The sequence below is a fragment of the Papaver somniferum genome, chromosome 8, assembly GCF_003573695.1.
Source record: "Papaver somniferum cultivar HN1 chromosome 8, ASM357369v1, whole genome shotgun sequence".
NCBI classification, from domain to species: domain Eukaryota; kingdom Viridiplantae; phylum Streptophyta; class Magnoliopsida; order Ranunculales; family Papaveraceae; genus Papaver; species Papaver somniferum.
The window spans coordinates 116,454,384-116,468,905 of NC_039365.1; the positions used below are offsets into that span (position 1 = coordinate 116,454,384).

The 14,522-nt window shown below is 41.1% G+C and overlaps 1 pseudogene; it reads left to right on the forward strand.

Annotated features, from left to right (window-relative positions):
- The first annotated feature begins 13,455 nt into the window (after positions 1-13,455).
- Positions 13,456-13,555, forward strand: LOC113307202 (annotated as a pseudogene).
- Positions 13,556-14,522: the final 967 nt, after the last annotated feature.

Genomic DNA, 14,522 nt, shown 5'->3' on the forward strand with positions numbered 1-14,522 from the left:
CGTTATGAGGTAAAACTGATTACACGTTCTTCCACCACTCTCACTACTGTTAACCGCCCATCTTTCCTGACACGTTCTCGTAATGTACGCGTTGCACGCAGCATGCTGTAAACCTCCATACTAGTACCCAGTAAGCATCCCCCAGTTTGTGACATGTTTGATATCTCGAATAAGTGGGTCAAGTCGTGGGACCCGCCGCGGAGAATAGTATGGTGCTATTAGGTGAAACAACTAAGTTATTTATGAGGTAAATATAAAATATTGTATGTATTTGATACATGTGAAACATCGCATTTAAGTAGCTCAAACTAATCGATGTGTATGAAGCATCGTTGTTTTAGAGCTTGATTGAATAAGTCGCGGATATGCGTCTTAAAGAAGACAACATGATCGACCACCTTTGGGTGATCGTTTGAGGACCCTACGGTCAAGTCATTATTTGGACGATCGCCTCATGGAAGAGGGATGTCCGGTCTTCACAATGTTGCTTTGCTTGTTTTTGAAAAACAAATCCACACCATCCAACTAGGTTAGCAAAGTTGGATGGACGAGATGATTTGCGGCAGTTGCATACTGCCATTGACGCAACTTTAGGGTTTAGGGAGTCGTGTGTCCCTCCCCTCTTTGGGCGTGCATTTCGAGGCATTGAGCCCTAGTTTGCGTAGGCCGGTCAGTTATGCGTGAAGGTGGGACGACAGTGATCACGTTGATGTCCTCGATGCCGTTTGAAGTTAAATCTAAGCCACTCAAATCAGCTGGCGAAGATGAGTGGTCGAGATCGATTTGCGGCAGTAATGTATTGCCGCAAAGTATTTTTAGGTTTTTTGAAACAGCGTGTTCACGCTTCTTTAGGCTGGTGTTTTGGTGCGTTTTAATCTTGCTATAAGCAAGTCGATCGTTCACGTGTGGAGTTGGTTCGATGTTGAACACGTTGGCATCTCTTTGATTATTTGAAGAACGATCTAATCCGTCCAATTAAGCTGGTGAAGTTGGACGGATACGATCGATTAGCGGCAGTTGTATAAAGCCGCTTATTCAATTTAGGGTTTTCAAGGCTGCGCGATCATCCTAGTTTGGGTGAACGATTCTATACATTCTCGGCTTGTTGTGAGCAAGTCGATCAATCATGGGTGTAGCTGGGTCGCTGGTGTACATGCCAGTACTTCTCTGGTCTCTCAAGATGCTATATAAGCCGTCCGACTAGGCCGGATAAGTTGGACGGACGTGATGTATTTTGAGACTGTCTTTGCTGGTCTCAATTCTTTTGAGCTATTTTACACAGCGTGAACACCCATGTTTGGGTAAGCGAGTGAGCACCCTATAGGTTTTCCGCATGCGAGTCGATCGACTAGGGTACTAGTGGGCCCGTTGATGATCATGCTTGCGTTTCCTTAACTGTTCGTAAGAGAATCCAAGCCGTCCAACCAGGATGGGAAAGTTGGACGTTCGTGATGCTTTCTAAGACCGTTTTGAACAGCCTAGTTCGTTCGAGATTCTTCCAAACAACGCGACCTCCCTACTTAGGGTTAGCATTTGACAACGTTGGGATATACTTAGGCATGGTCTGATCGGTTGGGACGTTGGTGGGCCCACAACCGGTCAATGCAGTAATTACCTAGTTCTGCCAGGAGTGGTCTAGGTTTGTTGAATTATGCGGCCAAATTGTGTGGCTGTGAAGTTTCTGAGACTGATATAATCAGTCTATATTTTCCTTTAAGGAATTCAAGCGCGATTGAGCTGTCTTAAAAGCGCGTTGATATGAGATTCTCTTTGTCAGAGAGTGATGTAGCTCATGGGGTATTTTCATGCAGATCTCAATACTGGCATTTCGGGAGATTAGTGCTACTCTGCTGAGAGTGAACACTTCATCGTCATGTCATGTCAATAATGAGATTTCGGCTGAGAACATAGCATAAGAAAATATCAGGCAGGTCAATGCATTAGTAACTAATGCGATATGTTGAACTTTATAGAATATCTGGGATTGATGCACCATTCTGATAAATTTCATAAATATGACGAATTGGTCGATACATATATAAGTAAAGAGGTTTGAACACTCATCACTTTCAAATGGATTTTGTTCCTTTGCAGGACGACAGTGCTAAATATATTTTTTTACGATTTTGACCCTGAACTAAAAACCACCATCAACATTAAGTCCCCTGCTCAGCACGTAACAATGACATTGTTGCGGGGTAAGCACTAGATGGTGACAGGGCGAAGAAATTCACAAGAGGAGTTTGATGCACATTACCAGGATAGAGGCTGGCTCGGTTCTTGAGTAGTGCACGTTTCTTTTGCACGTCGGTTACCATCAGATAGATAAGTATCTACTTGATTGTTATCCCGTATCCGGAGGCTTTATACATGGAAAGTAAAGACTTCTTTTCTTCCCGGGATCTATCTGATTTGCGAATATAAAGAAGACACCGAGCCTTTCTCCGCATCGCAGAATTGCTCTTCTTCTTCGTCTCAGGTATTGCTTCATGTTCATTATGCAGTTTGATTTTTGATTGATAATAACAATTTTATTTACCAACTGTTGGTATGATCATAACGTCCCTTTTTGCAGTATATGATGGGAACTGCTGGTGATGATTACTCTTTTACTTCTCCAGAGAAGAGCTTTGAAGTTGACAAACCCGAGGCTGGTGAATTTGAGGAGGTGATGGCCAAAATAGATCCTCCATTTCGTGAAGCTGACCGTGCCATTAAGGGTATGTCTCTTCTGCAACTACGTTTCGTTCGGGAACGTGCTCAGGCTTTCTTGGATTCGGTCGGCATGGAGGAATAATGGAGGCGTGGCGAAGCGTCTCAGCCGCCGAGTGCGAGAGCTGAAAGGTTTGCAGCTCGACTAAAGCGACGAAGGATCGAGCATCAGCGGCCTTCCAGTGAAAACAAGTATGATTACCCTGTTTGTAATGGAGTCATCATCCTCGATTCTGACATGGACGAACCAGAGTATCCTCAGAAGGATTTTGGGGCTTCTCCTGAGGGCGAGATCAAAGTTGATTCGGCGGATGGTATTGAAGCAAACATTGGAGGGAACACTGAAGTGGTTGCTGAGGAGATCATGGTAGAGGCACCTGGGGAAAATGTTGAAGCAACTTCCAAGGATGATTTTGGCGCGTCTCCTGAAGAGAATATTGAAGCAGATGTTGAGGGAGGCATCGAGGAAACAAAAGGGGAAGTCGATGCGTCTTCCAGAAAGGATGCGGCTTGTTATGAAGGCGTCGAAGTTTGTGATGAAGGCGTCGAAGCAGCTTCCAATGATTCCTGCGAAGATGTTGTTGATCCTTCCGATGACTAGATTTCCCTTTGTTGCTTTCTTTTATTCATTTTTGAACACTTTCATGGTTTGTAAACATTCATTTTTGTGTTCAGCAACGACTGAGTTTTGGTTTGATTAAACAATGGTTTTTATCTTGAGACCAAATTGTGACGCTCTCCAGGGTCATAATATAATCTCTCTATTTCGTCAATTCATGTATATAACTCGTGATGCGTTTTATGTGTATTTTCTCCGTGATGATTGCTCACGATCCCAAACAATGAAGGACGATGCGATAATGGAAACCAGAGATTAACCATGAACCTGTTTTCCAGTAGGCAGAGTCTCGCAAATCCTATTGTGGTGGTGCTGTTTTGTTGTTGGAGTAGATTGTCCCCTCTGATTACCCACATGAATCCCCTTTGCCCTTCCTTATTGTACGTGTTCCTTCGATGTTTGTCGAAAGACATAGGATGTTTCTATTAGGGTTTTGTCTTTCTGGTTTGAACAGATGGGTAATGAGGGTTTTAAGCTCGTTCACGACTTTGTGTCATGGATCGGGAGTGAAGAGGTTTCTAAAAGGAAATAATACTTTGATTAACTGATTTGAAATCCTAATTATGAATGCAAGCAGTGCAATCATCTTGGGGAAATTACAAATATTGCATGAAAGGGGAAATTGCTGGAAGAAATACTAAAGTGAACGCTGGAGGAAAAGGTAGCACACCGTTTTAGGTATGGAGAACGCTGGAGGAGATGGTAGCACATCGTTTTTAGTTATTGTAGGGTTCGAGCCATCGTGAGTGAATCGTCACGCCTTCCATTTTGTCAGCATTGATGAGCTTGCAGTAACCGCCTAAGATAACATCTGCCACCAGGTATGGCTTATCTTCTTTTTCTGTAGGTGAATCAGACTGAGCGATCACTTTCACTGTCACATCCCCAACTTGAAATGCGATCGCCTTCATTACCAAATCTCCAATTTGAAATGGGTTTGGGCATTGCGCTCCTACTTGGTCTTTGGACTCATCATCTTTAATCGAGAAAACTTCTAAACTTTTGACAAAGCATTTGAAAGGATCAGCATCCCATTCACATCTCCTAATGACGGTTGGGTTGTTGATTGGAGCAAGTCCACGGGACTCAGCAAAAGGAGGAATGACTGGTTGCAAAAAGGGTTGTTCGATAAGACTTACTTGGGTTCGGAATCTTCTGACATATGATGATGGGATTTATCCAAGTAATTGCATCACGTTTGTGAGTGATTGATACGACAGAAAATAGTCTTCGGGATTGGATGGCTTGTTTGAGATACTCTCATGTATAGACACTGGCAGAGGACACACCCCTAACTTTGCTTTGTTATCGTGCACCCATGAGCGCCCCAGAATCGTATCATAGTTCGGGTAATCTTTCACAATATGAAACTTACCGCGTGTTAGAGCGTCCCCTATCTTGATTTCGAGGTCGATGTACCCATAAGCGTCTCTAGACTCTCCTTCAGAGTTTTTAATTATGGTTGGGCAATGAACAACTTCCTGCTTCGAAATCTTTGCAGCTTTCAGGGCCTTGACGGTGACAATGTTGAAATCAGAAGCTACGTCCATCAGTACGTTGTCGAACTCGACATCCTTCAAGCGAGCGACGGTTAGGAGTCCCCAGTTACATCTCGCGTTTCCTAGGAAGGATTGCGGTTCAGGGGCAACTTCCTTAATCGGAATCATACGTTTGCCTTATACAACATGGTTAAGAGCCCCAAACATGTCTTGACGATGTGCCTTTGAGAAATACAGAATTTCACGCAATCTTTCCATCATAGAATGCACAGTCTTGTGAACAGAGTCCCCAGAAATCATGCAACTCCTAATAGGAAGGGGGTCTCTGTTGACTCCTTCATTTCCTAGTTGAAGTTCTCCTGCATCCACCTTCTCTTTATAAATGCGCTTCATTTTGTTGCAGTCACTGGTTGGGTGATTGACGAACCTGTGATAATGACAGTACTTGGGATTCGTCATCTCTTCTTCAGTTGGCGGACGTCTATGAGGAGGTAGCTTGATTGCGTCATCTTGAATCTATGCTTCCATGAGTTCAATGACTCCATCTATTGGAAATGGGAAGTCTGGAGCATCTCCAGCTTCGGGAGCTTTAGTCGTGGCTTTCCGGGATGTGGTTGTCTGCGCTGGTGCTGCGCGTTTGGGTTGTTGCTCTGTTTCTGGGGATTTCATTTTCCCTCCTTTGCTTACCATGCTTAACGAAGGACCAGTGTTGTATTGCTTGTTCATAAGACGCCTATTCCCTCGAGTTTCGCGTGCATCCTCTGATGTGATTTGTAGAAAGTAGTAAAAGTGGTTCGATTCTCAGACTTGTGAAGGATATTAATTAGACTTAAATCCTAATATTAAAATAGAAAACTCACTAAAAATTATAGTAAACTCAATCAAAGATGATATCAATACTAAAAGAAACACTGAGGCTGAGATTCCACTATTTTCCAAGTTCAAAGTGATTAAACCAATACTTATATTTATGCAATTTTCTTGTTTAATTTGATTCTAAAATATTGCAACAAGTAGATTTTCAAAATTAATAATTGTAAATACCAAGTATGAAGCATCAAAAGTATTAAAACTAAGCATACTCCATCAAAATAGATCACAATCACTCAAATAAAAATCATATTCAATAATAGTTCAAGGCAAATAATCATATAATTATTGCAAATATAAAGATAAAATAGAATATACCACTTTTTGTTGGAAAAATAGCTACCTCTATCGCCTCAGCAATGGGGTTTAGCTCCTCATATTAATCATGATCTCAAAATATGTGTTTGTTGCTCAAAAGATGATTAAAAGAGTGAAAAGTAATAACACGGACTGTTTGCAACAGTATATTGGTGTTGCAAAACAGCTGTTACAATGAAACTGTTACAGAAAAACTGTTGCTTTGTCGCTGATTTAAGACTGCCCTGAAATAAGACTGCCCTGAATAGCTAAATGTCTTCAGCTGTTAAACAACGACACTTTTCTGCGACTGTCTATCGAGGGTCAATGTTCTTCAGTTGTTCTTCTTCTTCAACAGCAGCAGCAGAAACAGAGTTTGGTAAAGCTCTGATTTCTTCTTCTCTGGCTCTCCTTAGGTTCCCAAACTCTCGACAGACCCTTTTGGAACTCCAAGCAACATATATATATGCCACAACATGATCAAGTCTCCAAGAAATCTCTGATTTTCTTCCTTTACTTTTTCCAACAGTTACGGATATAATTTCCATATTTTCTTCACACGTCTCCCTGTTTAGTCCAAACTCTCTTTTGTTGATAGATTCGAATCCAGAAGGAGATATTCACTATCCCATTCCCCACGTACTACCAAATTTATCCGAACACAAAATCCGTGAACAACTACTCCCCTGTTTCACCGTGTTTATAAATGACAATCTTTTTCTTTACGTAAATAAGTTCATTGTTGATCCTGTGAAACAGGGTAATGCAAATCAAAATCCGAGAAGAAATCCGACTAAATCTCGCTCAAACTCAATCCACAAAGACCCGAGTATTACTCCTCCTGTGTTTCATCAAATCTCGATTATCAAGCCCAATACAACTGAATTGAACACCCATACAGGCCCTGTTTCGCCTGTTTTAGGAAATCTTCCCATATCTCCCTTTATTTTCGATTTTAATCCACGTACCTTGCATGTATGTTCAAACCAATCCCAAACCAACTTGGTCTGCTGAAAATCCACGAGAATATCACGTCCAAATCCAATTCAGGGAGTTCGCTATTGATAATAATTTTCCATCCAAAATTCAGTGCGTTTAAACCATAAAGATGGTGTCCCCCTAACAATGGCTGGGGTGGGAATAGCTGGTTGGGTTCCCCTTAGTAATTTGGGTACCCATTATCCATTGCTAGGGGTCCCTTTAGCGATTTTCTGGGGTATTTTTCCTGGGTGCGTCTAACACTTCGTCCGGGTGCCAACAACATTTCTTCGGGGTGTATTTAGTGATTCCTCCGGAGAGTGCAAACATCACTTTTCGAGCCAATTTCGCTGCAAAAGTTTATTTTTCCAAAAATACCTACAAATAAATAAAACACCATAATAAGTACAAAAATGAGCCATAACAATTTATAGAATCGAGACAAATTGGACACAAAAATGTGTCTATCAAATACCCCCAAACCTATTATTTGCTAGTCCTCGATCAAAAATAAAATAGAAACAAAATCCTAACTCACTGTCGCAGGCATCGTCGATTGCATTTAGCGTATGCAATAAGCCTTTAAACCCTAGGTGTCCCTAGTGGCGGAGTGTTGTCTCCGGAGAGCTTACCAGAGGTATACCCACAAAACCTTTTTACTCCAGACCCTAGCTATCTACACAGAACCTTGGAAGGCACTAAAGAATCTCCTTGGTTGGCATACTTATTGACTACAGGAGGAAGTACCCTGATGCGAAATTCCAATTGTTGTACACGAGTTTCACTCAAGCATACTAAAATTCATATGAAGTGACAAAGCTCTACTCATATAGTCTCACTATGGACATCAATATCCGGAGTCAAAACTAATCACATGGATAGATCAAGAATATGGATATAGAAAAACATAGATGGTTTTGATGTTTACTAGGTGAACGGTGTTTCTCATATCTGTCTGAAGGCCTCCGCCAAAATGAACCTATCCTAATGGACTGAGATACTAGTCTGACTAATATCAACACACTGGCATATACAAGGGAACCAGTGATTGATAATCCTAACTCTAGGTCAACACAACTGGCATATACAAGGGTTACAGTGGTCGACTTTATTGAATTTATTCCAGTTGGTCTGATGGTCTGGTCTCTTTTTTTTTTTTTTTTTTGCATCTCAATCACTCTAATTCACCCTAGCATTGGTAACAACTTGAATCGTGAGCCCCACCTAATCACTTAGAGAAACATAGTTTAAAAACAAAACAAAATAAAAACAGAAGTGAAAAGGACTCAACGAGATATGGTGAAACTATCATGTTATTTCTAACACCTGAGCTCGTGCTTTTATGAATAGACTCTTTAGATGTTGCCATCTAGTCAGATTGGTTCCTCAACTCCTACAACCAAAATGCTTCCATCCACTTAGATTGGTTAGTGCCATCCTTAATAGGGATAAATTTCTAGGCTCTGGAGTTTATTTTGCAACGAAAAGGTAACAAAAAGTTCTACCCCACCCCCAAACTTAAATCTAACATTGTCCTCAATGTTTCTAATCAAAGAACAGTACCAAAAATATAAGTAACATGAGGAAATAGTAAAGAGAGAAGTCGGAAAGATAGTACCTGGGTGAAGTGTAACCAAAAACCTACAAAAATATTATACAACATACAAAATCGCCTCGATGGTCAATCAAGGTAAACAGGGTCCTCCAGAGGGACCTCCTCAACATCACCTGTAGGAAAAGGCTCTAAAAAGGGCTTCAATCGCTGACCGTTAACCTTCGAAGAACTACTACCATCTGGTGTCTCAATCTCAACAGCGCCATGAGGAAAAACAGTACGGACCACAAAAGGACCGGTCCACCGAGAGCGCAACTTCCCGGGGAATAGATGCAAACGAGTGTCATACAGAAGAACTTTTTGACCTGGAGAAAATGACTTTCGTAAAATATTCCTATCATGCACAAGTTTCATTTTGTTCTTATACTCCTTAGCACTATCGTATGCATCTCTACGAATCTCGTCCAACTCATTGAGCTGGAGCTTTCTTTGAGCTCCTGCCTTGTCAAGTGAAAAGTTTAAGTTCTTAATAGCCCAATAGGCTCGATGCTCTAACTCAACAGGCAGGTGACATGCCTTGCCAAACACTAAACGATAAGGTGACATTCCAATGGGTGTCTTAAACGCAGTACGGTAAGCCCATAAGGCATCAGTAAGCCTCGACGACCAGTCTTTCCTATTTGGATTAACTGTTTTCTCTAGAATACGTTTAATTTCCCTATTGGAAACCTCTACCTGACCACTAGTCTGAGGGTGATATGGGGTTGCTACTTTATGGGTAATACCGTATTGTTTCATTAAAAGAGAAAAGGTCTATTACAAAAGTGTGAACCTCCATCACTAATTATAGCTCGCGGCGTACCAAAACGTGTAAGTATATTCTCTTTCAAAAACTGGACTACGACCCTGTGGTCATTCGTTTACACGGAACCGCCTCAACCCACTTAGACACATAGTCTACAGCGACAAGTATGTAAAGATAACCAAACGAAATAGGAAATGGACCCATAAAATCAATGCCCCACACATCAAAGACCTCAATCACTAAAATAGGGTTCAAAGGCATCATATTTCTACGGGAAATGGTTCCTAACTTCTGGCAACGCTCACAAGAAAACAATGACTATGGGAATCTTTAAACAACGAAGGCCAGTAAAATCCACACTGCAAAATCTTAGCAGCAGTTTCTTAGCACTAAAATGACCCCCACATGCATGTTCATGACAAAAGGAGATAATACTAGACTGGTCACTCTCAGATACACATCTCCTAATAATCTGGTCCGGACAATACTTAAACAGATAAGGATCGTCCCAAAAGAAATGCTTAACCTCGGCTAAAAACCTAGAACGATCTTGCTTACCCCAATGTTGAGGGGTTCGACCAGTAACAAGATAATTCACTATATTTGCATACCAAGGTGATTGGGAAACAGAGAACAATTGTTCATCAGGAAAGCTATCCCTTATAGGAAGGGAATCACTAGGGGAACTAACAACTAGCCTAGACAAGTGATCTGCTACTACATTTTCTGCACCCTTTTTGTCTCTAATGTCTGGGGAAAATTCCTGTAACAATAGGATCCATCTAATCAATCTAGGTTTGGTATCCTTCTTAGATAAAAGGTATTTCAAAGCAGCATGATCTGTATAGATTATGATCTTAGAACCTAATAGGTAGGACCTAAACTTATCCAAGGCAAACACGATGGCTAAAAGTTCCTTCTCGGTAGTTGTGTAGTTCATTTGGGATCATTCAGAGTTTTGCTAGCATAATAAATCACATGAAGTAATTTTTTTCTCGTTGTCCTAAAACGACGCCTATAGCATAATCTGAAGAATCACACATAATCTCAAAGGGTAGGTTCCAGTTAGGTGCCTGGACTATCGGGGCAGTAGTGAGTAAAGTTTTAAGCTTCTCAAAAGCCTCTAAACAAGCATCATCAAAGACAAACTTAACATCTTTTGCAAGCAAATTGCAAAGAGGTCTAGAAATCAAGCTAAAATCCTTAATGAATCGACGGTAAAAACCTGCATGCCCTAGGAATGACCTAATATCTTTTACGGTTTTTGGGACCTGTAAAGTCTTAATAAGGTCAACTTTGGCTTTGTCTACCTCTATACCCTTTGAAGAGACGATGTGCCCTAATACAATTCCTGATTTAACCATGAAATGGCATTTTTCCCAATTAAGCACTAAATTTTTTTCCTTACACCTAGTCAACACTAATGTCAAATGATGCAAGCACTCATCGAAAGATGAACCAAACACTGAAAAATCATCCATAAAGACCTCTAAGAACCGTTCTACCATATCAGAAAATATGCTCATCATACAACGCTGAAAAGTTGCAGGGGCATTACATAGCCCGAAAGGCATGCGTCTATACGCAAAGGTACCAAAGGGACAGGTAAAAGTGGTTTTCTCTTGGTCTTCTGGGGCAATAACGATCTGATTATAACCGGAGTAGCCATCTAAGAAGCAATAGTGACTATGTCCAGCTAATCGCTCTAGCATTTGGTCGATAAAAGGAAGGGGAAAGTGATCCTTCCTTGTGACCTTGTTCAATTTCCTATAGTCAATACACACACGCCATCCCGTGGTCACTCGGGTTGGGATTAATTCATTATTATCATTCTGGACTACAGTGATACCTGATTTCTTGGGGACAACCTGAACAGGGCTGACCCACTTACTGTCTGAAATTGGGTAAATAATACCCGCATCTAACAACTTAAGCACCTCTTTTCGAACTACCTCTTTCATGTTAGGGTTCAGTCGACGTTGCATCTCCCTAGAAGGTTTGGAGTCTTCCTCTAAATGAATCTGATGCATACACACAGTAGGACTTATACCCTTAATGTCTGCTATAGTCCACCCTAAAGCTTCCTTATTGTCTTGAAGTACATTTACTAGCCTACTTTCCTGATCACTATCCAAATTGGAAGCTACAATCACAGGTAAAGTCTCAGATGGGCCTAAAAACACATACTTTAGAGTATCGGGTAGTGGTTTAAGGTCCAACTTTGGGGGCTCTTCTAAAGAAGGAATTAGGGTAGTCTCAGAAACTGGTAACGGTTCGAACCTAGCTTTCCATCTATCAGTGTCTAACACAGGGGTAGAATCTAATAGAGCATTCACCTGTTCAATAGTGCTATCGTCGTCAAAATCTAAACCAAAATGGGATAGACAACTTTCTAATGGGTCTTCAGACAAGATGTTTGGTAATGACTCCTGAACTAAGGCTTCTATCATGTTCACCTCCTCAACACATGTGTCATCTAGCTCATGAGGTTGCTTACTGACATTAAAAATGTTCATCTCCATAGTCATATTACCAAAAGATAAACTCATCACACCATTTCGACAGTTAATGATCGCATTAGACGTAGCTAAAAATGGGCGACCTAAAATCACAGGTATCTGGTTCTCTGGGTCAGGGACAGGTTGGGTATCTAGGACCACGAAATCCACTGGATAAATAAACTTGTCGACCTCAATAAGAACATCCTCGATAACACCTCGAGGGATTTTAACAGACCTATCAGCTAACTGCAGTGTCATCTGAGTAGGTTTCATTTCACCAAGTCCTAGCTGTAAGTATACATGGAATGGCAGTAAGTTCACACTGGCTCCTAAGTCAAGTAAAGCTTTTTCTACCCGGAAGTTACCTATTGTGCAAGCAATGGTAGGAGAACCTGGGTCTTTGTACTTTGGAGTTGTGGTGTTCTGAATGATTGAACTTACGTGACTAGCTAAAAAGGCTTTCTTATGGACGCTAAGTTTTCGCTTTCGCGTACACATATCCTTAAGGAACTTGGCATAAGCAGGAATTTGCCTAATTGCATCTAATAAGGGAAGGTTTATGGTAACTTGCTTAAAAACCTCCACTATGTCATTAAAGTTCGATTCCTTCTTTGTTGGTACTAATAGCTGAGGAAATGGGGCTCTAGGCCTAAAATCAGACCTTTCAGGAACCGAATTCACATCATCAGAAACTTTATCAGTCTCTTCAGCTACTGGTCCTGAGAGGTGAGATCCTGAGGGGTGAACTACAGTATGTTCACTATCGGGCATGGTTACCTTATTGTCTACAACTCTACCACTTCTAAGGGTTCTAACAACATTCAATTGATTCGATGGTTTTGCACCTAATTCATGAACTCCTCTAGGGTTGGGTTGTGTTTGACTAGGAAACTTACCTTTTTCTCTCAAAGAATCACTTATCAGACCAACCTGGGTTTTTAACTCGGAAATAGCCTGACTATTTTCTTGTCCTATCCTGTTACTAGCTTGTAGACTCTGTTCTACGGATAACTGGAATTTTGCAGTTTGCTGAGTTAACAAGGCGAGAGATTCCTCTAAACTTAGGATTTTCTTATCTGACTGATTCTGAAACTGAGCTAGTCCTGAAGGATTCTTAGTATAGCCAAAACCTGGGGGAGCATTAGAATTACTAAACTGACCTTGACTTTGGCCCTTAGACCACGAAAGGTTCGGATGGTTTCTCCAACCAGGATTATAGGTTTCTGAATATGGGTCAATCTTTTGACGGTTATCAAATCTAGTGTTATTATAAAGAGCATTGGCCTGCTCTTCAATATTGGCCTTCCCAAAAAGGCTCCACTCTACCACTAGTCTGGCCCACTTCTAAGGCTTCTAACCTTTTTGCTATAGCAGCAATTTTGGCATCTGATTCATAGCCTCCTTCTACCCTATTAACGTTTCCTCTACTTAAAAGAATTGTTTTCTGGGGTGCCCTACTATTTTCCCATTGCTGGGTTTTTTCGGCGATTTCATTAAAAAATTCCATCGCCGCATCAACAGTTTGGTTTTCAAATCCACCAGTGCATAGAGACTCAACCATGGTCGTTGTGGAATAATCTAAACCCTCATAAAGGATCTGAACTAGCCTAACCTTTTCTAAACCATGATGAGGACACTGGGATAATAAATCATTGAACCTTTCCAAATACCTATATAAAGATTCTCCCTCTTGTTGTGAAAATGTGCATATTTGCGTCCTAATAGACGATGTTTTGTGCCTAGGGAAAAACTTATTGAAAAAGGCAGATGTAAGTTGTTCATATGTCTCAATTGACTCGGAGTCCAAACTATACAGCCACGACTTGGCCTTATCTTTCAGGGAAAATGGGAATAACCTAAGTTTCAAAGCATCATCATCTAAGCCTCTAATTCTTAGAGTACTACAAATTTCCTCAAAATCCCTAACATGGTAATAAGGGTTTTCATTTTTTCCCTAAAAAGATTGGGAGCATCTGTAAGGTCCCAGGTTTCAGTTCATAGGGTGCCTCCGTTTCAGCTAACTTAATACACGAAGGACGGGTAGTCCTAGTTGGATTCAACAAAGCTTTCAAAGTTGCCATTTCTGGCGCTATCGGAGCAACAGGGATTCTCTCCTCAGTCAAAGACGTTCAAAAACAGACTCTTCAAAAGCCGGACTTTCTAGATTAAGGTAATCGAGACGCTTCGAACTACTAGGTTTCTCTTTAACAAATCTACCTAGTGCGTCTCTTTTACGTTCAGGCATACAATAGAATTTTCTAAATTGGAAGGGTAAGCAAACACAGATCAAGGCCGACTCAACCAAATCAAACCTATTGATTTCTAGCAAACAAAAAGCATGATGGCTCCACTTAGATTGTTTCTAGACCAGCTTCTAATCCTTCGAACGGGAATTCGTTACAATTTAAGCAAACCCCTCTGGAATCAATCCGAGTTAACGTAAGTTGAATAGAGGCGAGGGAAGCTCGGTGGAGCTTTGATACCCAAGGCCTCACCGGTATTACAAGGCGGCGCAGTCACGCATTCAACTTACAGAAACCGTCAAGAACTTCGAAGTATGCTTAAAAGAGTAACCAATATTTTTCGAATGACTTTCCTGTTAAGCTCGTTACCCTATCGGTCTCGTTCTAGTCAAAATTTTAGGCTTAGGTTCGCGTAGGTTACGTGTTCCTAAAGCGGGCAAGAA